General features: G+C 38.5%; 1 long non-coding RNA gene across 1 annotated transcript in view; it reads right to left on the bottom strand.

The window, feature by feature from the left end:
* Nucleotides 1-493: 493 nt before the first annotated feature.
* The window catches only part of LOC139672532 (uncharacterized), a 185,742-nt gene continuing 159,683 nt past the window's right edge, over nt 494-26,552 (bottom strand). The window contains exon 4 of the long non-coding RNA XR_011697947.1: nt 494-595. This is a non-coding gene — a long non-coding RNA (uncharacterized lncRNA). The remainder of the gene's footprint in view (nt 596-26,552) is intronic.

Raw genomic sequence — 26,552 nt, 5'->3', positions numbered from 1 at the left:
AGGAAAATCCATGTAACCTATGTAATTCTGAAAATCTACAAAATATACACTAAAATCCTTAGGCATCAGTACATTAGAAGATGAGTGTCCTGAGGAAAAACATGGCTGAGCAGCAGTTTGAGCCACTTTTTGAGGAGCTGTGAGCAGGGAGTGCATCATATTGACTTGGATCTCTTTTACAAAGAGAAGTCAAGAAATGGCCAAAGTGCCCTTGGCAACACTACTTGTTTCGTTAGAAACCCAAACGGCAGACACCTCAGAAGAGGCTTAGCTTTGATAGATCAAGTAATTCAAAGGCAAGAATCCACTGACAAGCCCAAAGACAAGTATGTATGCATGCTTTTGTAGACATATATTTAAGAAGCCTGTGTTACTGTATTGTGGACCAGACAGAGATCTAAGAACAAATGCAGTTTTATGGTGGGAATGCTCATAAAGATCTAATTTATGGGAACATTGTTGACTGAAAGGATGAGGTATAATTTACCTTATTGTGAAACTTCTCTGAGGCTGTAGTGACTTAAAAGAGTTTAGCAGTTTTGTTCTTGAAGCTTGAATCTAGTGGCAGGGTAATCTTTGTCCTCCAAGTCTGATTCTGCATTACAGAGTGAAAAGTAAAGTAAATTTTCTCACCTAGAAGATTTTAACATGATGTATTCAGAATTATAAAGCTTTATTTTGATTTTGTTGGATGCAAACTTGATTTTAAAACTGTCTTTCTTCCAAAAAAACAATGTAAGAGGTGGTCCTATGAGTTTGTGGGACATCATTAATTTATCTGAAGAGGAATCATGAAAGTTCAAACTGAGGTCCTATACTTAATAAGTCTCATGGCTGTTACATAATTCCCAGTAGACAGTCATGAACATTATTAATGAGACCCCATTAATAGTTTAGAAAACCCTTAGTTGAACTCTACTTGCAGTTCCAGTCATTAATTGCAGTAATTAACATTAAGGACTGCAAAAGCTTCATAAACGGCTTTTCCATTAATACACATGATGCTTATAGTGCAGTCAGGTACTTACAGAGCCTTAACTGTGAATTGCATTTGAGGCAACAACAGCTTTTAAATAGCACACAAAACCTCCATGTTAGTCTTTGATATTTGCAGAAAAAAATTATGAACATGAGACTAAGAAAGCTTCCTATCGCACTGGTAGCATGGCATAATTTATCTTTCCATCTGTTCCAATCTGTGGTGCTGCACCATTTGTTTTTTTGGCTAATACAATGTGTAAGCTTCTGGGACAACTTGGTTGTCCATTATTTCAGCAAATAATCACTATTATGGTGATGATTGTAATGTGAATTGAATTCATCATAGTTTTAACAGAATGCAAAGCCAGAGAAGAAAACAATTCAACTGAGGAAACAAACAAACAAAAAAAAACCCCAACCTTGCTGTATAGGTTAGGCAAAACTCTTCAAATAGATATGGAAAGAATTTAAGGATGTAGAGTATCTTATTACATACCATTACCTTTAAAAAAACGTAGAAAACCACCTAAGAAACCACAAACCACATTAAATCAATAAGCATATTCAGTTTAGTCTACTTACTTTCAAGAGCATACAAAACAGAAATATTCTACTGTGAAAAATAAAGACAACAGACAGTATTACCACCAGAAAGAACAGATAGTGAGTCATTTTGCCTCATTCTTGCTTGAAAGAAATGCCTAGATATCCATGAGAACCCATAGGATGATATATCTAAGACAAATTTAGAAGCACCAATCTTACTTCCTAGTGAGAAAAGCTGGTTTGTTTCAATGGAAACAAAACTAAAGCCCTTATGTAGCAAGTCTCTTTCTAGTTTCTAGTTTCCTCTGGAATGTGTAAATCCCCCATTTTCCTTAGAGAGACAATCATATTATTGATAATGTCCTTTTCAAATTCCAACTGGATAATTGCATTTTTTCTACTTAAATAATGACACAGTAGTGAGAGGAAGAAGTTTTATTCACCTCTCCTCTCAAACTATCATGTGTTTTTACTATTAATTGCTTGTTACATCTCACTGCAAGAAAGAGCTGCATTTCACAAATGAATTTAAAAGACTCCTGGACATTCTTTGCACAGATCTATCTATCTATCTATCTATCTATCTATCTATCTATCTATCTATCTATCTATCTATCTATCTATCTATCCATAGATATAGAGATAGGTATGCAGTTTGATTTTTAAATTATATGGCTGTAAGATAATTTTAATAACTCATAATTCTGAAAAAATATTTATCTGGCCCTTTGGAAGATGGGATGGCTTAGGAAGTGGAATCTTTTCCTTCTTTAAAAATCTTAGAAAAGTACCATATGGAATAGGAATTTATAGGCAGATCTGAGCTACTGATAGAAAAATGAAGTATACAGTCTCGCATTTATTCAGTTTCTGCAAGAAAACTATGGGAACAAAAGTATTTTTATCTAGGTTTAGTTCTTAAACTCATGTTCAATACAAAGATAGAGCACAATTTTACTCCATTAAAATGACACTTTTTCCTTTGGCCCCAGGGGGTTAAATATTTCCAGATTCATCACTGCAAAATAAAGCAAGTAGATCCTTCATTAAAATTGATTCACACAGTGTCAGAATATAATGGCATAAAATCATCTTTTCACTACTCTCTAGAGAACATTGTGTTCTAGGCCTTCCAGGTGACATTGTCATCTTTACCTTGATATTCGACAGCTACCTAGAAATCATGTCACTTAAGTGGAGCACTTTTGTGCCATTCAGAAATCTTATTGACTGTAAATTAGAGATGAAATGGACATAGAAACCAGCAGTGCAGATTGATACAGTCTTTATTATATACTTCAGCTAAGTATTAATCATCTATATTATTCCCACATACGGATTGCCATCTATACAGGGAACTTAGTTCCTTCTTAGCTTTCTCTGTTTGTAATTGAATTTTAAATACTGAACCTAATAGCAACAGAACTCTATTTCCTTGAAATGTGCAGAGCAAGATGTGAAGGCCTTTGGGTTGGGAAAACCATGGTCATCATCTGGTGACAGAGTAACATCTAATTTCAGTGCATTCTTTCAGGAGCTAAGATTCAAATGAAAGCACATTACTGCCTCAGGTTATACCATGATATATTATCCACTGAATTTTTTTTTCTGGTAATCCATGAGAGTTTTGCCTTGGGCCAGCCTACAGACATGATGGATCTCATGGGTTCTGCACAGTATGGGTATAACCAGGCACTAGCAGTTCCCCATGTACTTATTACCCACCATGGATTAAGGCACTGCTGTCATTTTTCTGTCTTGGCCTGAGAAAAAAAGCAAGACCTTGCAATCTTTCTGCTCTGACTATGTCAATTATTCCAATGAGTTTGGGATCATGTGCTCTGAAGACCTATTGGAGCCCTAACCTTAGGGAGGACCTGACTTTCAGTATATCCAGAAGATCTATGCAATCAGGCTAGGCTGCAACTCAGATAAAAGCCATTCTTATACCTACACAGATATAGCTCAAACACCACCCCAGGTACAAGACCTATAATGGTGGGCACTGATTGAAATTTTTTAGGTCACATTCAAACAAAGTGTGTGTAAAGGCCAGTGTCAATACTGTGCTAACCTGGACATATAAATGCTAAAAATAGAGCAGTGTCCATGTTAGTAAGCATTGTGGTACAACAGGTCAAATCTGCAGAGCAAAACTTTTGATGGTGCAGGGCAGTGCCCACAAACACTTTAACCATGGTTTATTTTGGAATAGTTGTACTCTAGCCTTGCAGACTGAGCATCAGTTAGTACTGAGAGCACATACAGGGCCCTTCCCAAGCCCATCTTTGGGTTTTGTTTCATCCATATTGCACCCAGTACGTGTTACAAAACCATTCTACAATGTGATTACAAGTGAAAAAAATGAGGGGCAATCAGAAGATTTGCTTACAAATTTGTTTCTTACACTCCAGAAGGAAAATAAAATGCTGTGGTAGTTTTAGCTAGGCCTCAAATTAGCAGGCTCAGAGAATCTACGTGGATTAGGAGAGACAGGTATCACCTGACATAAGCAACCAAAGAAATATTCCATACCAGATGACACAAACCTGCGATAGGTAGGAGGAGTTTCACAGTTCCATCATGGCCGAAGTAGAGGCTAGACACACAGCTGCTGTCTTGCTGTCTGGGCCCTGCTGCTGCTGCCACTGCTTGCATTTTGTTTGAGTTCAGGGAAGTAGAAACATTTTGTTGTTATACTTTCTGTTACTTGCTGGGTGTCTTTTGGGGTGCTTTTAGATCTAGAGTGATGGAATTTGTTTTCAGTGGGAGGTAGAAAATTGTTATATCTAACTGATGAAAGTGTGTGTTGTATTGTAGTTTCTTTTAATTTTCTCTTTTCTGTATCAATATATATAGTTTAAGTTTAAACAAGTCTCTAGGTTTTTTTCCCCTCCTCCCTTTTCTCAGCTGGAGAGAGAGAGACTGACTCTGTATTGGGCAGTTGGCATTTTGCCAGCTCAACCCAAGAAAAATGCTAATGCAAATACACCTACACTTGATGTGTATGCAGAAGACTATTTCTGTCCATATATTTAGTCCAAACCCTAAAATTTTGTATCTTTCACAGACCAGCAAAAGGGTCCTTTAAATGATGCCACACTTTCAAAGTCTTCTTTGCATTTTTTTCTGATCCATGAGCCTGAGAGGCAAAATCCTGTTCCCCCCAGAGGCAGCAGAACATTTTGCACTGATATTCATGCAACTAGGATTTTGCCCAAGATTTGTGCATGCCAAAGATAACATCTCCTTCAGTGTGCAAAGAACTAGAAAGGACAAGATCATGAAACTGTGCTTGTTCTGTGTGATGGGTGGCTGGCTGGCTGAGGACATGCCAGATGCCCCAGCAGGAAGATGCTATAGGTCTAGCAAAGGCTGTGCTCTTGGGATTTACCTTAGACTTCAGCGGTATTTCACGTCCCAGTTATCACAGTCAGAAACAGCAAAACTCATTGTGTTGAGAATCCCAGAGCCTCAATTCAATCCTACTTGTGATGGGTATTCAAGCAAGTCACCTCAACCTCTGCTATGTTGGCTGCCCACCTCCTATCTCTGTTATTTCAGCTGTGAGATCAACTGTGTAAGGTCACTTTTCATGCTTCTGTGCCTGAGCTTTGCACAGCAGGGAGCTCTGAGCATGACTGGTGCTGGCCTGGAACAAACACCAGCATCAAAATAGGTTGCTTTTTGAGAGCATTGTTGTTCCTGCCTCTCCTCTGAGCTTCCTCTGAAGTTTCCCATCTCATGAGAAATAAAGGACTAATGTCATGGAGGAAAATAACCTGTCACCTAGAAGAATCATGTTTTGTAAGACTTATCTATTCTTTGTCAGTGCTGACACTTAACTTATGTTAACTGAGCACTGATCAATGGTAGTGGAACTTCATGGAAGCTGTGAGTTACATAGCAGTATTTTACTTCAAAAGTTTTCTGGAGCTGTATTTACTTGATATCCCACTTTTTCTTTAACAGCTTTTATTCATGTGAGTTTCTGGCAGTTTCAATATGTTGAAACCCATTTAGACAACATTAAAACAGAATTCTCCACTGTATAAATTTAATTCCAATTACTCTTATTCCCTTGTTATCTGCTGGTTATAATGAAGTACTTTCAAAACTGGCATATTAAAAAAGCTATAATTTGTTCAACAGCTGTAGAAACTGTGATAATTAAAGGCAAAATTAATTGGTTTTATTTTGATGTTTCTTTTATTATATTGCAAGTATGAGAATTTTCTTTTCAAGGTAAGGTGTTATCAATTCTCATCTGTCCATCTATCTATATATATTGCACTATCACGCTTCTCTGAGCACCGTCCCAAAATGAAAATATGGAAATAATCTTTATCTCTTTTTTCTCCCCTCAGCCTGTAGAAGACATAGATTGCCTGATTTTAAAGTCAACAAGGACCACTAGGTTATTTAGTAGGAGATCCTTGATCAAGCATTACATCTAGGCACGCTGTTATTGAACACAAGGATGTGATTTCAACTCAGGCAATTCCAGACAGGCAGTCAGTTTTGATATGAAAGCTTCAAGAAATGAAAAACTCAGCACTTCCTTCAGCAGTCTCTTCCAGTGCATGCTGAGCACCTGTGTGCCTTTCTTTTGGCTGGATCTGAAAATTTAACTTCTAGCTGTTAGTTCTCAGAGTGCCTTTCTCCAGCAGATTAGAAAGCTTGATAGCAGTGACTATTTTCTCTTCAGAATGGCATGTGTGCCATTAAATCACAGCTTATGTTGGTCTTCTCTGGACAAATAATGAGATTCAAATGTCTATGTTTTCCATTGTAAGAGAACTTTTGAACGAGAAGGGAGATGCATCAAATTTCTAAAGTCCTTTTTTAAATTACGAGATCCAAAACCAAACTCAACAGCTCAATTTGGCGCAATTAGTACAAGGTGAAGTGGCAAAACCACTTTCCAGCTCCTAATACCTGTTTCTTCTTTGCATTTTCAAGGACACTAGGGCTTTGCCCTGGCTTTAGGCAGTGGGCCAGGGGGAACTGCTTTGTTGGCACAATTCCTAAAGCATTTTCAGTCTATTTACACAGTCATTTGCCCAGCTTTAGTTGTGAAGGACAGGTTACTACTATTCCAGACACTAATTTCTAGCAAATGTTCTACCAAGTCTAGTTCCCTTGAAAGATGTCATATATTGATTCTTACTATGCAGGGCGCTCTAGAGGAAAGCTACAAAGAAAACTCAGTTCAGTCAAATGTAGCTTTCGAGATACTTACAGAGTAGCATGGAGTAAGCCCATGTGACTAGATTAATGACTGGAACAGATCACCTCAGTTTTCAAAAACAGGTGGTACAAATCCCTCCAAAATAACAATTAAAGGAACATTGACTGGTCTTGCAGATATTAGCCTGAGCCATTCTCCTTCTTAAACTTTCAATCAATATATTGAGTGCACAAATATTTATAAGTAGTTTTCAATAAAAGCTAATTATGGTATACTTCTGCAACTAATAGTTGTTTTAAGTAGATATCTTACAATATTATACTAAAGAGAATTAGTCATTCTTAGCAGAGTGCAAGTCAGGGAATGGCTTTAGAGTTTAATTTCAGTTAAACAAGATGTACCATAAACATTCCCTCAAACATTCATTTGACATCCAAGACTCTGGAGAACTTTTTTCTCTTTTTCTACTTTGTTCTGCCTCCATTTTACTTCTTTTCTGGTCATCCATTACAAAGAGGAATTGGATTGCTGTGCTCAGACACCCCTGCTGCAGAACTACCCTGAGCTACCTGTTCCTTTAGCACACAGGTTCAATTCTGGTTGTTTATTGACTTGCTCCAGGTTTCTCAGGACACTTCCTTATGGCCAAATGCAGGCTCACTGCACTGGCAGCTAGAGGTCTGGGTCTGGAAAGGGCAGGAGAAAGTGCGCCCCTGAGGGTAGGCAGCTGAGCAACACCACAATTGCATGAGATTCCATGGTGAATTGCACAGACTTAATAGCAGACTAAATTTTCTTTCCCTAGTTGGACCCTGAATATGAACAGAACAGGATATATAAAAAAGCCACATACAAGGTTGAATTACTGTTGATGTCTTAGTTATCACAGTAGAGAAAAAATTGTATGAAAGCTGCATATATCTTTCTCTGAGTTGGAAACTTTTGTATTGGAAGCTTTTTACCCTTAAAAAAGCTCAATGCAAGATATTATTTTCCACCTAGTAGAAACAGCAGTACTGAATTAAACCTAATGCAAATGAGGTTAGTATCTCCTTACCACTAGATAATTCATCCTTAAAGGGTTAGAAAAGATATGAGTTGCAATGCTTGGGCATGCCTAAATTACAGGGAAGGAGACAGAAGTTCCATTTTTGTGCAGCTGCTGATATGATCCAAGAGAATTAATCTGTGAAGAGACAGAAGAATATCTCACCTTTCAAAGGCAATTACTTCTACTGAGAAAAGTTGTTATAACAAAAGTTCTCTACTTTCAAAGTGTGAAATCTGCCTTCTACTGCACATATCTACAAAAGAAAAAAGATTCCCAGATTTGTGTTGCTGATTTAATATAACAAAATCTAAACTTGATTTTAAATACAAGTCTTACTCCAATTGCTAAATCAATGTACAGTTCTTTGCACAGCTTGACCAAAAAAAGACACATGGTATTTTTTAGGTCTCACATGCAATTCATTGAAATTGAAGGGCCCTCCTAGATATTTCACTAAGATTTTAGCTATAACTTCATAGCTGTACTTTGAAATGAAGCTATGATCCCAAAGCAAAAAGAAAAGGCATAAAAAACCAAGACATTTTCTTGATGAGTGTTCAGCATTTCCTGAAGACTTGGAAACAAGTCCTGAAGATTTTCTTTTAGTAGTTTGATTCTTTGCTGCAAGGTAATGGTATTTAGGTATTAAGGGCAAGGGAACAAATGGGGAAAAATATCCACAATAAAAATGATCCATTTTCAGGAGGACATCATACATTCTTTCCATTTTGTTCCTGACAATTTGTTTTTAATGTTAGCAAACTGTTTTACTGTTACAGCATCTGAAGGAGGAGATGCAGCAGGGTAGGCTGCTCAGAGGACTGATGGGACCTCATCTACCAGGTTGTGCTGTGATCACTGGCTTATGCAAAACAAACTGTAAAGCTGTTGTGAAGCTGTCAGACTCCTGATAGTATTGCACACTGATTTTACGTTCCCTTTACACTTTGACCATACAGAGCAGGCAACAGCATCAACTACACTTTCTTTCACCGTACCGCACATCTTTAGTAGAAGAAATTGAGCAAAGTATTTTATGATAAAAGAAGCATTTGTGCAACCATAGGGAGTCTTTTTCATGAACTCTTCTAAAAATATTCAAAAGTCGTTTGCCTGTTCCCCTCTGGAAAAAACACAACAAAACAAAAAAACATTGAAACACTGATTCGAAGAGTGTAAACCATGTAGCTATAAGTCCAGAAGGAGCAGGGAAGTGAGATTTCTTCAATTATTATATCAACAGTTGAAAGAGAAATATTTAATTATTCCTCAGTTTTCATTTAAAGCAAAGAATGACCTCTTTTGTCTTAAAATCACGCAACAAAGTTAAGACATTCTATTTTTTTTTCTTTTAAATACCACTGTATGTATTAAGGGGTCATTGGCTTTTACATCAGTGGATTTGTTTACCAGTAATGAACTATATGTTAAGGTGCCTGAAGTCAGTTGAAAAGCACTAGTGCCTAAAAAGAACATTTGTATTCTCTCAGTCCAGCATATCCATGAAACAACTCAAATTCACATAATAGACTTTGCAAAATAGGGTAAAAAAGTCAAGGAACTTTTTACTCATTAACAAAAAAGAAACCATTTCTGACATATAAAGTGTGATTTCCATGTCTGTTCCTTAAGATGTGTAAACAACAAAGTAATCCTGAATTGCACACTGTTTCTGGTAGACATTAAAGCCAAGTGGCCAATTTGAGTCATTTTATGTCTTTCAGTTGAATAGCTGTGAGGAACAACCTTTGAGGCAGACAAACGATCTGAGGCGGTTCCCAAAATGAATGATTATATGTAAGCACCTGCTTGCTGTTATGATGATTCAGTCAAGAACAACTGTGAATGCTTCTCAGTTCTGCAAAGCTATTAACCTCAGCAGAGTGCAGACTCTTCTTCTTAAGTGTCATAGTTCTGAAAACCCTTCAGCAACTCTTGTATATAATATGATGAGCAAGTCTTTGTATACTGGACCACATAGTCCGTAAGGACAAAACTTCAAACTGTTGGACTAGAAGGACAGGAGGGAGCAGTGAACCTCTACATGGTGAAACAAGTGAAACTGTTTTGAAACTGAAATGAGTCTAAATTCAATGATAATCTGACTTGTGACAGAACTTTTTTAGTTCTCTGGGCTATCTGAACAGGTGAGACAATGTAGTGTCATGTTCTGGCCGAGGTTCTTAGTCACCTCGGGATGCAGATTCAGATGCTTCGTTTTCTGCAGCATAGTAGGCAAGGACTATGTAGCACAAAGTCCAGCTTTAATTCAGATTTAGTCACAGGGGCACAAAAATCAGCAAAAGACAGTGAGACTGTCATTCCAATAGGAATGCCAGGAAAAGGCTCTTGCCTTTAATATTGGTGTGAGGCAGTGGCAATTAAACAAATAGGGACTGTAAAACAAATAGGGACTGTAAATCAAATAGGGACTGTAAAAGAGGTGATACAAGAGAAAGTAAATGCTGTTACTGTCTATATGCAAGATGGACTGTTAGGAAGGCTTAAAATGTCAGAATGTAGTAGCACAAGCTGTTTTTGTTTGTGTCTCTTATAGCAATCAAAAACAAGAAAAAGAGAAAAGACAGTGTGGTGTGTGGGAGCATGAATAATGGACTTAGTGGAGACAGAGATCACAAACCTATCACAAGCTTAGAGTTTCTTAATGGAAGACACTTATGGAAATGAATGTGGCTTAACAACAGTCCACATTAAAATGTCATGTGGCAAATATTATACAGAATAGGTAAAATAATATGTATGTATATATATAATGGGCATAAAAGTATAATTATGCACATCATTTAATGACACATTTACTTCAAAGCCAGTGAGCAGGCAGAAAATGAGATATCATCATGAGTACCATAGTCAATGTGAATGAGAAGAGTTCCCCTCTGACCAGAACTCCTGAGAACATGACAGTGGTGCTATAATCCTCTCCTAACAGAAGAGAAACATAATGGTTAAGTCCATGAACTTCTGTTCTGTGATCAGTGACCTCCAGATTCATTATGAAACTTTATGGAGTTTCAAATGTCAAGCACGTGAACAGGAAGGATTTATACATATATATTCACCCATATTTTTCTCCTTTGCAACAAATTATGGCTATTAAGGGTGAAGATATCTTAACTCTAAATATTCATCTATGTTACAAAAATTTTCTCATGTTTGGCCTGTGTCATCAATAGCTGTACATGTAATTAAAATTCAAAAATAATTTTCCTATAAGCCTTATCCAAAATAGTCCTTGTCTACAGAACAGCATGACCTAAGTGCAGACAGACTGAAATAGGGAGAGTATTTCTATCCAGCTTGCTACAATGTTAGTATATTGATGAAGCCCAATAGGGTCAGTGAAGAGCATCCAGTCTCCCAGCCCCAGTGAATGAGTGAAGAGTGATAGGGAGAAAGACACAACTGGTGTCTTCCCATATCATTCCTTTGCCTCTTTGGCTTCACTGAAGTGGCTGAAGCTGGAGTCTGGTAACTCACAGCCTTTTTTCCCTTCTTCCCTGTTCTTACTGTTCTCTTCAAACTTGGTAGAACAAAGACTGGTGCTAGTATCACCCAGATCAAAGACACTTTTCAAAGAGATTGAGTCGAGTGTGTAAAATTCCTCCCATCAGTCTGCAGTTTATGGCTTACATAACCTTGATTGATATATGTGAAGTGGTTCGGTGAGCTAAGATCAATGAGGGATTAGTCTGATCTTGAGTTTCATGCACAGATGAAGAAGCTGAATAAGGAAAGTAATTTTTTTTCTGCTTATTTATGCTTCCTATGAGTGGAAATATCTGCCTTGTTTGCAAAGATTTTTGGTAGAGACATGCATATTCACCATTTCTCCCCAGCTGCATAAGAAGCATGGAAGGAAAGCTACAATTGCCTGTGTTTTTCTGCTTTTCCAAGCTTTGCTTGACTGCTCTATTAGCCCAGACATTAAACAAATTAGATCCTTCCAGCCAGCAACAGCTCACATGCCAAACCCACGCACGTAGAGCAATGTCTGTTATGACTGTAACATGAATAAATATGTGAAATCTAGTTTTAATATTGCTAGTTTGTGTTCTGGTGCAGCAAAAATATGTTTACACAAAGAGGCATTGAACCCCCCAAGAGCTGAGGCTTTCTGGAAGGCTTGCTTGGTATTTCTGAAATTCATGCCACCATTTGCTCATTTATTGGACTGTGGAGTTAGATTAAATCCAGCTTGGTGGTGTGCCAGTAAGTTTACTCCTGCAGAGTAGAAACACTTTCAACCCAAACGAATAGCTCATCTGAGGTTTACATCATAGAATCACAGAATATTAAGAGTTGGAAGACACCTTAAAGATCATCTAGTCCCTGTCACCTCTGCCATAGGCAGTGACACGTCCCACTAGGCCAGGTTGCTCAAACTCCCATCCAACACTACCAGGATTGGGACATCCACAACCTTCCTGGGCAACCTGTTCAAGTACCTCAACACCCTCACACTAAAGAATTGCTTCCAAATATTTAACCTAAATTTTCCCTCTCTCAATTTGTACACATTACTCCTTGTCCTATCACTATGGTTCCAAGTGAGGATTGCCTTTCTGGTTTCCTTGTAGAGCCTCTTCAGATACTGGAAGGTTCCTATGAGGACTCCGTGTAACTTTCTTTTCTTCAGGTTGAACAGCCCCAACTTCCTCAGCCTGTCTTTGTAAGGGAGGTGCTCCAGCTCTCTTACCAACTTTGCAGCCCTCCTCTGGCTTTGTTCTGACAGTTTCCATGTCTTTCTTGTGCTGGAGTCACTAGAACTGTATACAGTACTCCAGACGGGAATACTATAACTGACTGCAGCTCACAATGAAAAAATAAGCCATCAGCTTCACAGAATCATAGAATGACTGAGGTTGGAAGACAACTCTGAAGATCATCTAGTCCAACTCCCCTGCTAAAGCAGGTTGCACAGGATCACATCCATGAGGGACTTGAATATTTCCAGAGAAGGAGATATTCAAGGTGTTGCCCACAATCTCTTTGAGCAGCCTGTGCCACTGCTCAGTCACCCTCACAGTAAAGTTTTTCCTCATATTCAGAGGGAGAATCCTGTGCATTAGGTTGTGTCCACTGCCTCTTGTTCTATTGTTTAGCACCACTGAAAAGAGCCTGGATCCATCCTCTTGATACCCTCTCTTCAGGTACTTACACACATTGATGAGGTCCCCTCCCAGTCCTCTCTTCTCCAGGTTAAACAGGCCCAGCTCCCTCAAATTAGAGAGCTGGTCTCGTCCCATATTCATCGTCACAGCCCCCTGCTGGACCTACTCCAGTAGTTCCTCATCTTTCTTGAACCAGGAAGCCCACAGCTAGACACAGCACTCCAGTTTCAGCCTTTCCAGGGCAGAGTGGAGTGGATGATAACCTCCCTTAGCGTGCTGGTCCGTCTCTTCATAATGCAATTCCTAACTCAGCACAACCTATACCTTTATGCATTCATACTTTCCTGTGTCACAATTTCTACTGGGGACTCAAAAGAGTAGTCATAATTTTCTGTAAAGAGCAGTGAAAGTATTCCAGAATGGCTCAACCTAACAACTGCTAAGAATGATCAGACACAACTCTCACATGAAGCACACACTCCCACTTTGGGTACAGATGGGGTTGATGTACTTGCTGAATTTTGCAAAACCTTTGCTGTAGCTCTACGTACTTGTTAATATCAACTCTTGAGTTTCTGCCTAAAATCAGGCTTTGGTTCCAACATGTGCACACAGAGCCAGTGACAAATCACTGTGATAAAAGGTTTTTTCAGCAACTGTTGGTTCATTAAGATGTTTTAAAAAAGTTGTGATGTACAACAAAACATTTCACAAGAAATTTCTTAAACACATGGTATCTGATTAAAAAAAAAGTTACAGATTCAAGTCCTTGTCTGTTCCCAACAAGAGAGCTGTTTCGTAGAAGGTATTTCTTCAATATCATTTGCCAAATGCAAAATGTCTGAAATTTCATAGGCTAAGAATGTTGTCACCTCTTGAGTAGGAAACACATGTAGGTGCAAAAGGCTGGAGGGGTTCACAACATTTGATTTTAGCCCTTTTTAAAAAATATTTTTGAGTACACGAGTTTAAATAATCTCAGATTTTATGTCCAAGATTTTTTAAGAGGCAAATATATTTGCAGTTTTTCAGTCAACTTTATTTTGTTCATACAAGCTTTAACTTTCACTTCATTTGTTGAATGGGTGGGTCATGACTCACTGACATAATCTCTTCAAAGTCTGCTAGCCTGGGTGCCTTCCCTAATGATATTGCTTGTTTTGTGCATTGATACAGTGACAGTTGAGAAAAATGCTTATTCTTTGAAAGGTCAGTGTACAGCTTAATCTACATCAGAGCAATCAGTTTCTGTACAGGCCATTGCTGAAACATAGTTTTTAACCTTTTTACATCTCAGCTTTTCAGTCCTCTTTTCACTTACTGCGCTCTGAACTGACACACCAGCTATTTGACATTAAAGTTTGAATCTTCTCTCTAAAATACTAAATTTGGTAAGGTCAGGAGTATATCCGCTCTTTCTTATCCTCTAGAGTATTTTAATCAAAGACCAGCATTACACAGCTCAGTGCTAAAAGGATTACAGAAATTGCAGAGCACAGCACTACCAATTCTGTTTTATGCAGAGAATCAAAGCTGAAAGTGTCTTTTCAAAAATTTTCATTACAAATAACATTTGCAACCCCATCATGACTGAACAGAACCCTAAGAGGTCTATCTATCTACCCTTCTGCAGTATTGTTTTCCTGACACTTGCCATCAAGCTGTGGTCAATAAGTGACTCAGGGCAGAACAGAACTTGCTTAGTGTAGAGTACACAATCAGCATTGAAAGCAACATTAACATCCCTCTGCCTTAAGGTCTTCAAGACAGTGTGCTTTTGCAAATGTTTCATGCTGTATATGCACACACATACACACACACACCAGAGGAATACACACACTGTTGGAAAAACATAGTATTTTGCTATTACAGGTTTACTCAAGACAACTACAGAAATAATTTAGGTGGGCCAGACGTAGATGTGCAAACATCTAATGAGACAATCAGCATAAAGGCAGTGAACCACATAGAACTCTACCACATGACTCTACTTGAAATTTATTATGTGAATTAAATAATACAGTTCAAAACCTTTTTACATCACTTTGCTGTTCTCCCTTGGTGCAGGAGAATGAATTAGACAGCTGTCACCTTGTCTGTAAATAATGTTCAAAGCTAATTTCTTTGAAGATGTTCCTTTATGTGCATTTCAATAAGATGAATGTAGATAATTAAATATTAAGATATTTAAATCAAGTTGAATATAGTCAGTAGCTGAAGTAAATTACTACCTTGTACTGAATCTTTATCACATGAATCTGCTTGTTTGGTTTGGTTTTGTCTTACTCCATTCAGAAAGCAATACCAATGAATTGCATTTACTACTGGATATGGTGTTCAGATGACAACTTCTTCTTTGTCAAACAGAGACAATTTTTTACTTTTTTTTTGTCTTGTTGGAAATAAGGTGAGGAATGTGAGGATCATATTCTGAGGTGAGATTGTATTCTGTGCTCTGTACTTGGAGTAAATTACTGAGCAAAACTGTGGAGTGAAAGCCCCTCTGAAGTCAGGGGAAACAACCAGGAGCAACACTCTGTGTACAAAGAGCAATGACCAAGGAGAAAGACCAGACAGACACATTAGAGAAAGTTCAGTGAGATTTTTAATGCCCATGGAGAGGCAATTGGGGCACTGGTGTTTAATATTCTAATTCTACATCATCAGTGTCAAAGAGAGCTTTGTCGTTGGGCTTTGCCTAATGCATTAGGACTTGACACATCATGGCTTTGCCTTGGCAGGAGGAGATGCAGATCTCGCTGCACCAGAACTGAGCCTGAGCTCACAGCTCTGACATGCCATTAAGCTATATTTTCTGGATTTATTGCTTAGATTTTTCAAATATGTCTGTCACATGACAAGCAATATGGAGCATTAACTGATTGGGAAACAGTTCAGTATGAACTCAGCAAAGCAAATATGGTTACTTGTACTCCATAAATTTTATTCTATCCACTTGAACATTCACAGACTAAGGTATTTCAGCAATACAAATCACTTGCAGCCATCATCCATAGCCCATCAGTGTGACCTGAGTCTACAAGAAACCAGGTATGTCTCACTAACTAAAATAAAATTTAATTCATACTTATTGGCACTGGCATGAAAATGGAGAGAGGAAAATGGGTGTGAGTATAAGATCTTAATTGAAGCAGAGCTATATAGAGGTGAGAATGGCAGAGCTGTCCAAAAATGGCACTGTTTCTTCCTTGCTTCCAAGCAATTTTTTGTACCATACGTTGTTATGTCAAGTCATCCCACATGCATTCTGGTTTGATTTGATTTTTTTTAAGAGTCTCACTCTGTGGGTCAGGAGAATACGCCAGAAAGACACATTTAGCAGTCACAGGATAGTGTCTCTTCTCTATTTGCATCCCTTTTCTGCTACCTGCAGCCCACATTCTAATGGAGAAAAGTTAAAGTGGGTAATGTAAGGGTGTGGGGGAAAACAAAGGATTGTATGAAAACAAGAAATTTTCTGTACTTCTTAGCAGCTCATTTCCATGCAAACTAATAATACAGTATTTCTTCAAGCACATTTTTTCTTGTAATGAAGATGCAGCCTCATTTTAGAACAGCACTGCTGCACTGCAACACATTTGTAGCTTTTACATTTCAGTAATTATTTATTGGAGAACTACTCTATAAATTCACCCCAAACAAGCAGTAAAAATAAGCATATACATGTATAGTGCATGGCTGATTTACAGGGACTGGTCTCCTTTAAGCTATGTAGCAAAATAATGATTCCTTCAAGTTTAGTGACTTGTGTACTAAACAGGTGTGTAATACCTCTCTGTAAACAGATACATTACAAGTTGCCATTGCACTTTGCAGTATAAAAATTGCAACAAACATACTGTAAGAGGGATCTGTTTTCTCTTTTAGCTGACTGTTCCTCCAAAATTGTGATGGGAATAGTAAGTATGTCTGTAATTAAAGATAACAAAAATAACACACAATTCTTCTGTGTTGTCAATTTACCTACAAAACCCAAGGGTAAAACAGCTTTAGTAGGAAAAGATAGGATATTCTCTGCTTGAAGTAGAGCTTAGAGAAAGCAAAAATTTTGAGCATGGATCCTAACAAAAAAAAATAATATTCCATTTTCTGTTGCTGTCTGTTCAGTGCTCTTGTATAATAGTTATCAGCAAAATGTGCAGAAATAAGCTGGACAACCATTACCTGCTATTATCATCTAGGAAGATGAGATGGCCTGTAATCTCTGCTCACTGTCCAGAGGGGTCAGCAAACCCTCCTATACCACGGATACCTTCCACAAAGGCCAAGCCAAGGGAGTGATAAGGTCTCTTACTGACTCCCGTGAGAACATGGATGAGATGGGCCCAATAGAAAGGTGTGTGCTTATGTAAAACATCAGGCTTGCACATAAAACATGAAAATTAGCCCTGAGAAGCAGTAGGGATGTGTTAATATCTCTCAGAGAGAAGGAAAAAGGTATACATGTTTAATGAAATTTTAACTGCAGGTAATGATTTTAAGAAAGATCTGCTCTTTTTTATAAACTGTTGGAATTTCTTCAGTATTTTTCAGGAAAACCTCCTGTCATGGCCATGTCTTGCTCATTAGGGCATGCAGAAGTGCAAATGGCTTGATGAGGCTATTGAGTCTGTCCCAGTATATCAGCCCATGGGATCAGGCTTTGGTCCAGATATTGTCCAGTCCTTAGGCTGTTTATGTACACAGGCCTATGAGACCCCATTCTCTATTGTGGAGCCAAGGCCATATGATATGTCTCAGAAATGACCCTTTGATATAAAAACTAGTAAACAGGCTAGTTCTTCTTATTAAAAATAATCATCTTACCATTGTCACCTCTAACTTTTCCCATGTTAAATAATCACAGTTGCCCTTTCTGGTTTTAAAATCAACTAATTTATGACCCTGAATTTAAAATTTGTCAAGACTTTGGAATATTTAGATCAAGGATATTTTTTTCTGATCCATCTTTGTATTTCAATATGATGTGCATGCACAGTTTTTCCAGTTCTGTCAGGAGGCAACACCCATACCTATTGTTTAACTGGAAAAAAAAAGGACCCGTTCATTACACTCCAATTTATTAACAGCCTCTAGTAACTCCCAGTGGGAACCCAGCATGGGTTTTCACTGAAGCACAATAACACTCTGGTATGCAACATCTCTTAGACACTATAATGGAAAAGACCATGGCAATTTTATGTGGACTTTATGGAAAATAATGACATACAGAAATGTATGAGTAGAGCACAGTCAATGAAACTCTGCAATCAGATTGTTTTTCTACCAGACTCTAGCTCCTGCTTCATGATGCATAGCATATATCACAACCTACTATTTCCCAGTAGAGCCTATAACAGTGAGAAATATTGATTAAATGTTAACCCCTTGACTCAGAAAGTTGAAATTTTACAAAGTGCATCCCATTACCAGTAACAGTAATGTGTTGAGAAAGATCAACAATTCCAAACAGTTGCTGCAATAAGAATTTTATCTGTAGATTTAACTATTTGTATTTAAATAGTTCAAACTTGCTTTTTGGTGCTTATAGCTGTAAAATAAATATATTTTAAAATATAGTATAAGTTACTGCAGTAAAATATAGTGCAACATATAGAAACAAATAGAAAAATAAATATCAATCTGCATATGGATTTCAACATACTGTTACACTAAAATGTATATGCTTGTTTTCAACTACTTGCCACGTTAACATTGGCAGTTTCTAATAATTGGTTATTTTCATATATAATTATAGGAATTGCACAAACTCTAAGTATATAAATGTGCATAAAATATATTGGGGTTTTTTAAACCTTAAAGCCAGTTAGTTTACTCTGAATTTCTTCACTGGTTTTCTTTCTGAAATTCAACTTCTTCCTGGCAATTTTTTTTCCTAAAACCTTGATACCTTATCTGTAAAAAAAAACTCATATATTTTCATTTCTGTAATGAAATATTTATGAGAGGTAGGATTTTCTTTATCTGAAGAAAATATGTAATTTAAGTCAGGAAAATGTTCAGCTCCTACAAACGTAATTGGTAAGTTTAGAATAGGCAATTCGCAAAATATTCATTCAGATCAAAATCTCTGGGGTTTACATAGCAGAGCAAAACCTCAAGGCAAAAAGTACAGGGATTTTCTGTAATGCTTTATCTGGGTGGATACTTTTGATTTCATGATGCAACAATGATTTATTCACAGTGCCTTATACCAATAATGCTGTCAGCAGAGATGACTTCAAGCAAAAAATCCTAAATTGTGCAAATTTCAGAACTGGGTCAAAATTCTGTAGTTTTGTCCACTTATTTTGTTTATTTTTTTCTTTTTTTGCATAACTCATATCACTGACTATAAGCATTACAATTAGTTCCATTAATGTTCTAGGTATCAAAGATCAAAGATACATGAATGCCTGCTTTCACCAGAAGTTATCTCTTAAATATGCTGGGGGATAGATGTCTTTACATTTTCCAGTGCCACTGAATCAAGATACAGCTTGATGAGTCATTATGTAATACACTGTTGTATCTGCCTCAGAAATATTTGTAGGACATCCTAAAAACATCTTCAGCAACACAGTGTTTCAGTCTGGTGCTCTATACATTAAATCAATGTTTATGCAGTAATCGGTAAGGTTACACCTTTGGAAAGTCCTTACCAAGGTGTAACAATGGCAACAATATGACTGTTTTAATTTGTTAGGAGAAGTGTAAAGCCCACTGCACTAAATAAGGAGGGAAGGTATAAGAAGTTCTGCAGAGTTTTACCTTTCATTACAGGGCAGTTCCACTGTAGTGGAGTTTATGGACTTGTGATTTTATGGAGTGTGCCTTTGAATTCTCATTTTTTTATCTCCATCTATTCAATCAATTTCTTAAATTTACTCTCTGGCCAGGCTATGAGTTATTGTGTGTAAGTTTTCAGTCCTTGCAAACATTACAGGACAATGTTCATCATAGAAAACAGTTGTGCCTATAAATGCTTCCTGGAATCTTGTGCGTGTCATGTGTCCGTCTGTGTTTGTGTGTGTGTGTGTCCCAGCATTTCTTGGGACTGAGGGCTTACTTTTGGCACAATGCTGAAAGAAAGAGACAGTGGTCAGAGGTTGTTTTACATTTTTACAGTTCTTGATATATTGTTCATAAGCACACTGTAACTATTGAGTATTACAAGGTACAGTTTACTCGGTGGCCAAATTGCAATCAACAAATCTATAGGCTGAAAAATAATTTTATGTCACTGCCCAAATACAATCCAAAGTTTTGTCAGAGATGGTATCACAACAAAGAGCTAGCATTTCTTACTGCATTCCTTTAAAGCCTAAGCTATCTGGACAGCATTGCACAAACAGGGAAGCCAGATACATAGTGCCACAATTCCCTTTGTTCCTCTTTTGTTCTCTATACTGGGAAACCAACCACAGCTTTTGTCCTCAATATGTTCACTATACACAGAGAAATATCAAAGGCAAGACAAGGAAAGAAGGTTTCTGGGGGCAGTTCTCAGTGTGGACACACTTTCTTGGTCTGATTCTGTGTGGATCAGCCTTGCTAGACCTCCACTGCCTCATATGTGTAACAATCAGAATAAAACTAGGCGCCATGGCTCTCCCTCTCCTTCCTTTAGGCTGCCCAGAGGATACCCACCTGCAGCTCTCTCTGTACATTTAACATTGGGTTTCTTTGGTCGGGGTTTTGGTAGCGGGGTGGGCTACAGAGGTGGTTTCTGTTAGAAGCTGCTGGAAGCTTTCCCTGTGTCTGGTGGAGCCAATGCCAGCCAGCTCCAGGATGGGCTTCCTTACTGTGGCCAAGGCTAAGCCAATTAGGCATGATAGAAATGCCTCCATGATAACATAATTAAGAACAGAAAGAAAGTTACTGTACAGTTAAAAAATTGCAGCAAGGGAAGAGCTGAGTGAGAACATGTGAACAACAATGTAGACACCTAGGTCAGTGGAAAAGTAGAGAGAAGACGTATTCCTAGTACCAGAGCTGAGACCCCTGCAGCCTTTGGCACAGACCATGGTGGAGAAAGTTGTCCCCCTGCAGCCCATGGAGGACCATCAGGATGCAGAGCTGCACCTGCAGCCTTTGGCACAGACCATGGTGGAGAAAGTTGTCCCCCTGCAGCCCATGGAGGACCATCAGGATGCAGAGATGCACCTGCAGCCTGTGAAGGAGCCCACACCTGAGCAGCTGGATGTGCAAAGGAGGTTGTGACCCCGTGGGAGACCCATGATGGAGCAGAGGCCTGGTAGGGACCTGCAGCCCCTGGAGAGAGGAGCTCACACTGGAGCAAGTTTTCCCTGCTAGGACCTGGGGCCCTTGGGGGGACCCATGCTGGAGCAGCTTGTTCCTGAAGGACTGCACTCCATGGAGAAGAGACTCATAGTACTGCAGTTTTGTGAAGAACTGTTGCCCATGGGATGCACTCATGCCAGAGAGGTTCTTGAAGGACAGTCTCACATGAGAGGGATCCCACATAAAGCACAAGGAGGACTCGTCTTCCTGACAGTGTCAGAAAGAACTGACTATTACCCCCATTCCCCACCTCTCTGCACTGCTGGTAGGGAGGAGGTAGAACTTGGAAGGAAGGAGGGGTGGGGGGAAGGTGCTTTTAAGATTATTTTACCTCTCACTCTTTTGCTCTAACCCTGTTAGGAATAAATTTAATCAATATCCCCACTTTGAGTCTGTTTTGCCTATGACTGTGATCAGTAAGTGACCTCTCCCAGCTCCTAACTCGTGAATCCCTTGTGGTTTTTTCTCTCCTTTGTCCAGTTGCAGAGGGGAGGGAGAGAGCAGCTTTAGTGGGTACCTGGTGTCCAATCAGGGTCAACCCACTATGTAAGCAAGAGTTAAATTATGTACACAAAAAAGACTGGAATTTTAGGAAGACTGGAGTTTTAGGTCGCTCACAGCCATTGGAAAAACTGTTTGCTCCATTTCCCTGGGAAATGTCAAGACATGTCCAGAAATGTCCCTGGAAAATTCCTTGACCATCATGCCATGATTCAGCTGGGATGTTTGGTTCTCCCACTGAAGCTGTGATCCCTGAGGAAGGCATGGAAAATTAATGGAGCTGGAAAGAGAAGGTAATATGCAGGAAGGAGACCAGCACTCTGAATTTTCTGCTGTCAAGCTGCAGAGAGAGAAAATAAAAATATGTTCCAGAAAGGAATAGCCTAATTCATTAATGATAGGCCTATCAGGAGCTATTCAGTACAAAGGTAGAAACAGCTTCATCTTGCTCAGAAAGTCTTCAAATCACTGATTGCTGGGGCAAGATGCATTGATATGTATCTTAGGACAGATAGACAGAAGGATAGTTCCATATTTATATTCTCTATTGTGCTTTCCCCTGGACTTTGACTTAGAAAAGGATGCTGGATTACGAGCACTCCAGGTTTGAACCAGAAGGGCTGTTCTAATGGCCCTTCTTCTGCAGGGGAGGTGTCTCCAATTTCCAACTTTCTTCACATATTTTATATTAAACAGTTATTGATGAGAGTAAGTGGCAGACATTGAACAGCATAAATAATCCTACAATCAACCTCAAATTAAAACAGGAAATATGTACAAGAGAAACATCCATGAATGAGGAGAGTCAGTTCATCCTCAACACTCATAGGAGGTCCTAGTGGTTTGGATGTCTTTCTAAGTGTGCCAACTCATGCCACTTCAGCTGGCTGCAGTTGTGTGTTGTACATGTTTCTCACAGGAAAAGAGGACAACACTCATTTCACATAGACCACTAAACAGCTGACAGATGATAATTACTTCATGTCACAGGGGACCTAATGGTGAAGGTCTGCATATCTCATTACACAGCCCCTTAGCTGTCCAGTAATCCCAAATACTTTTTGTCAGGCCCACATTTTTATGTGTGGAAAGAAAGCATTCAATCATGCACACAATTTCTCTCTCTTTGCCAGATCCTTCCTTCAGGATGGGAAGGCCCTCTGGCTTTTAAGGACTGAGATACCATATTTGGAAGGTTATTTTCACCAGCTTGTAAAGCTTGAAGCAAGCATCACTACTCCCAATCATACAGAGTTCTAATTGAAACTGTTCCCAGTAGCTCTGTATCTACATATACACATCCTGATTATGACAAAGCTCATGAATAATCACTGGTATGTACTTGTTCCTCATTGTCACAAGTTCAGGAAAGCAATGGGGATCCAATTGCATCACCCGATCCCTCTGCATGGGAAAGATGACAAAGTTCCTATTTTCTAAAAATAATTACATAGCCCAGTGTGAATTTGTACTGCAAAGGACACCAGGATGACTCACAAGTGTAGAGATTATGAAAATGTATTCATGCTGTAGCATTAGGATTAAGACAGAGTGAAGTTGTAAACATGCAGCTTCACTTCAGGTTTCACCTCAGCTCTTCAAAATTCTGGCTAACCCCATCTGCAGAATTAAATTGTCATTGTTGTTTCCTTAAGAACCCAAAAATATTCCCTTCTAAAAGCTTTTAAATGTGATGCAGCAAATCCTTCTGTTTTAGTGCTATACTCTCCTTCCCTTGATAATATATGTAGTTTTCAAAGGGGGAAAATATGTCAGGTAATTTCTCTTTTCTGACCCTACGAATAAGATGACTTCATTGCCCTTCTTTATCCACACTGAAATTGCTGTTCCTGGTCTAATTCCAGAATGCACCTCTCTGGGGATCCACACACAATCACAATATATTAGAATATTTAAATGCTTTTCTTTTCTTGATGGCTTTTGTAATATTTTCTTTCATATCCCTGATCCTCACTGGCATGTAGTAGAGTACCTCCATTGAAGTCAATGAAATGTCATTTACTTATGCCTGCTGAGGATTTGATCTGAGACATTTCACTTTATCTGTGTTGTGCCACGGCTAAACAGTTTACTGTATATTTTGTCCTTTTGACGAGCATATATACATATAGGTCTATATGCAAACTTCCTATAATTCAAGTAAAAATTCTGACAGTTCTTATACAATATAAAGGGAGTATAAATAATGCTAAGAAAATTATATTTTATATCCTAAATAGACACAAGTAGTAAAAGTTATTCAGTGAAATCCTGAATCAAGATGGTATGGAGAGCATGATCAGTAACATTTATAGTATTTTGCAAGAAAACGGAGGATCTTTCTATTGGTTATTTCAATCTTCCATGAAAACACTGTTGAAAGCATCAGTAGGTAGGTGGGGTTAGATCTAGTCAAACCGAATATGTGTGTTTTAAGAGAAATTTAACCTTTTCTGTTTTCAGTAGAGAAGAATACTTCAGAGACATTGCCGTAACAGTAAACTTCTTACCTTGAAAATTATATTTAGGAAAAATATTTATTTAATTTTTAAGATACAGCATTGTTTTTCAGAATACAGATATTTTCACCTGTTTGTTATGTTGTTATGATTTTCTGTTATTTTATTTTATTATTCTCAGTAGCAGGTCTGTATAAATTTCATATCTTGTAATGCCTAAAACTGTTATGTTATGGAAAAAGATAGCATATGTGCATATAGATAGATATAGATAGATATAGATAGATATAGATATAGATAGATATAGAGACAGATTAGATAGAGATATATAGATGATATAGAAGATATAGATATAATTTTTAGACCAAATGTGTTCAAGCTGCAGAAGAGGTAGCTGATAAATGTGAAATGAATAATATCAAAAGACTGTAATTTTTTGCCCCACAAAGACAGCCAATCAGTGGAGAAGGCTGTCCAGAGAGGTTGTGACACCCCTGGCAGGTTTGAAAATGTTATGGGTTCACCTAGGTGGGCCTAGATTTGGGCTTTGAAGTCTGGACTAGGCCAAAGCTGTCAGCTGACTTGAGCTGGGCTGAGCTAACAGCTGACCTCTTCTAGCCAGTAATTTTGTATTCCATACCACATTATGACATCATCTCCAGGGAAGTAGGAACCAGTGTGGGAGTGGTTAAGGCAGTCGCTTCTCAGCCCTCCTCTTGGGAGGACGCATGATGCTCTCCCAGGGGGGATGGAGAGGACCAGGCCCACCACTGGCTCACAGGGTATCTCAGGAAAGTAAACTGTGTTGTTCTGGGTCTCTCCTTTCTGCTTGAGTTTGCCTCCCTGGGGAATAAGTCTTTTCTTAAGTAATGTGTAGTTAAGACAGTAGAATTTGTGTGTTCGTTAAGAAGTTGAGATGGGGAACTTGTTGTTGCAGACTTGTGTGAGTGTATATTTGTACTCTCTTCTAATTGTCTCTTTCTTTCTGTGAAAAATATATGTAGTTTTAGTATAAATGCCATTTGAAATGTTTTTTTTCTTTCCCCTCTCTTTTCCTCCCTTTCCCTGGTGTTAGGAGGGAGGCTTTTCTCTCTGTGCTTGGGGGGGTTGTTGGCAGTTGCTTATCTCAAACCAAGACAGAAAACCAGACTAAATAAAGTCCTGAACACCTTGGTCTGATCTCGTAGCTGCCTAGCTTTGGGCAAGAGGTTGCGCTGGAGACCTCCTGTGGTCCCCTCCAACCTAGACTGTCCTACTGTCCTCCAGTCCTAGGAAACACTAATTATGTTGTAGAGCTATCACTGCTTTCCAGTGTAAGGGAGGAGTTAATGTGGTACAGATCAAACTTTTATTTCTGTTTTTAATCCCTCACAGAATGCTGTTGCTTTACTGAAGTGACCAGTGCTTTAAGTTCTGAGAAAACTATAAACTCAAATCAGTGACTACAGAGTCTTCTGGAAGCTGACTAACTACAGCCTCCAACCTAGATATTCTAGCATACTCATGGAATGTCATGATCTGTAACTGGGATACTGAAGGGTCAGAAGGAAAACAAGAAGATACATATGCCATTGGGGGAGAAAGAATAGACAGGCTGAGGAGCTACTGGCCTGGTACATTCTCACTGAATCATGTGCTGCATAGCTGCAAATCAGCCTTTACTAATGTAGCCTTCCAAAGCCAGGTTCACTGTCAGGATTGAAATATTAAATATAAATCATCAAAAAGAAATACCACATATTTTTTTTATTTTCAGCTTCAAAAATGCCCAAGTATTTTATGTTCTGTCTTTTTAACATATATAGCAACTTCACATAACCACCTTGGAATTATTCAATATGATTTTAGTAACTGTCCACGATACTCCAGTTCAATGGGCTGAGCAGCTTTTTAATCTTTAGAAAATTTTGTGTGCAAAACAATATAAAACAATAACTATTGAAGTTTGTGTAACCGTTGTGCGTTATCCCCAACCATATTCATGGTCCTGTTATTCTCATGACTTCAAAAAGACACACACACACACACACAAATTCTTTGTACCTTGAGATCTTGCACTCTAGTGACTACAGAGCAGATCATCACAGTGGTTTTGACACCTACAAATGCATAGGGGTACCCAATGCAAATTTCAAAATGAAAGAGAGGTGGAAAACACAGCTTCTAACTTTATCACTTTAAAGGGTAACTGACTTGCCAAAACCAGTTTTCTAGACTACTGTCCTTCCACTGGCAGAAGGAGATATATGGACATCTCTCCTGGCAGACTTGCTGCATCCTTAAACAAGCAGCATAAATCACTTCCTGCAACACCTACTACGTGTACAGATATTTAGATCCTGAAACCAGATGCAGAGATATTTCTCATGATTTTGAGGGAAAGCATC

This window comes from Pithys albifrons, chromosome 5, assembly GCF_047495875.1.
Source record: "Pithys albifrons albifrons isolate INPA30051 chromosome 5, PitAlb_v1, whole genome shotgun sequence".
Taxonomy (NCBI): Eukaryota; Metazoa; Chordata; class Aves; order Passeriformes; family Thamnophilidae; genus Pithys; species Pithys albifrons.
This window is presented reverse-complemented; position numbering and strand designations above follow the sequence as displayed.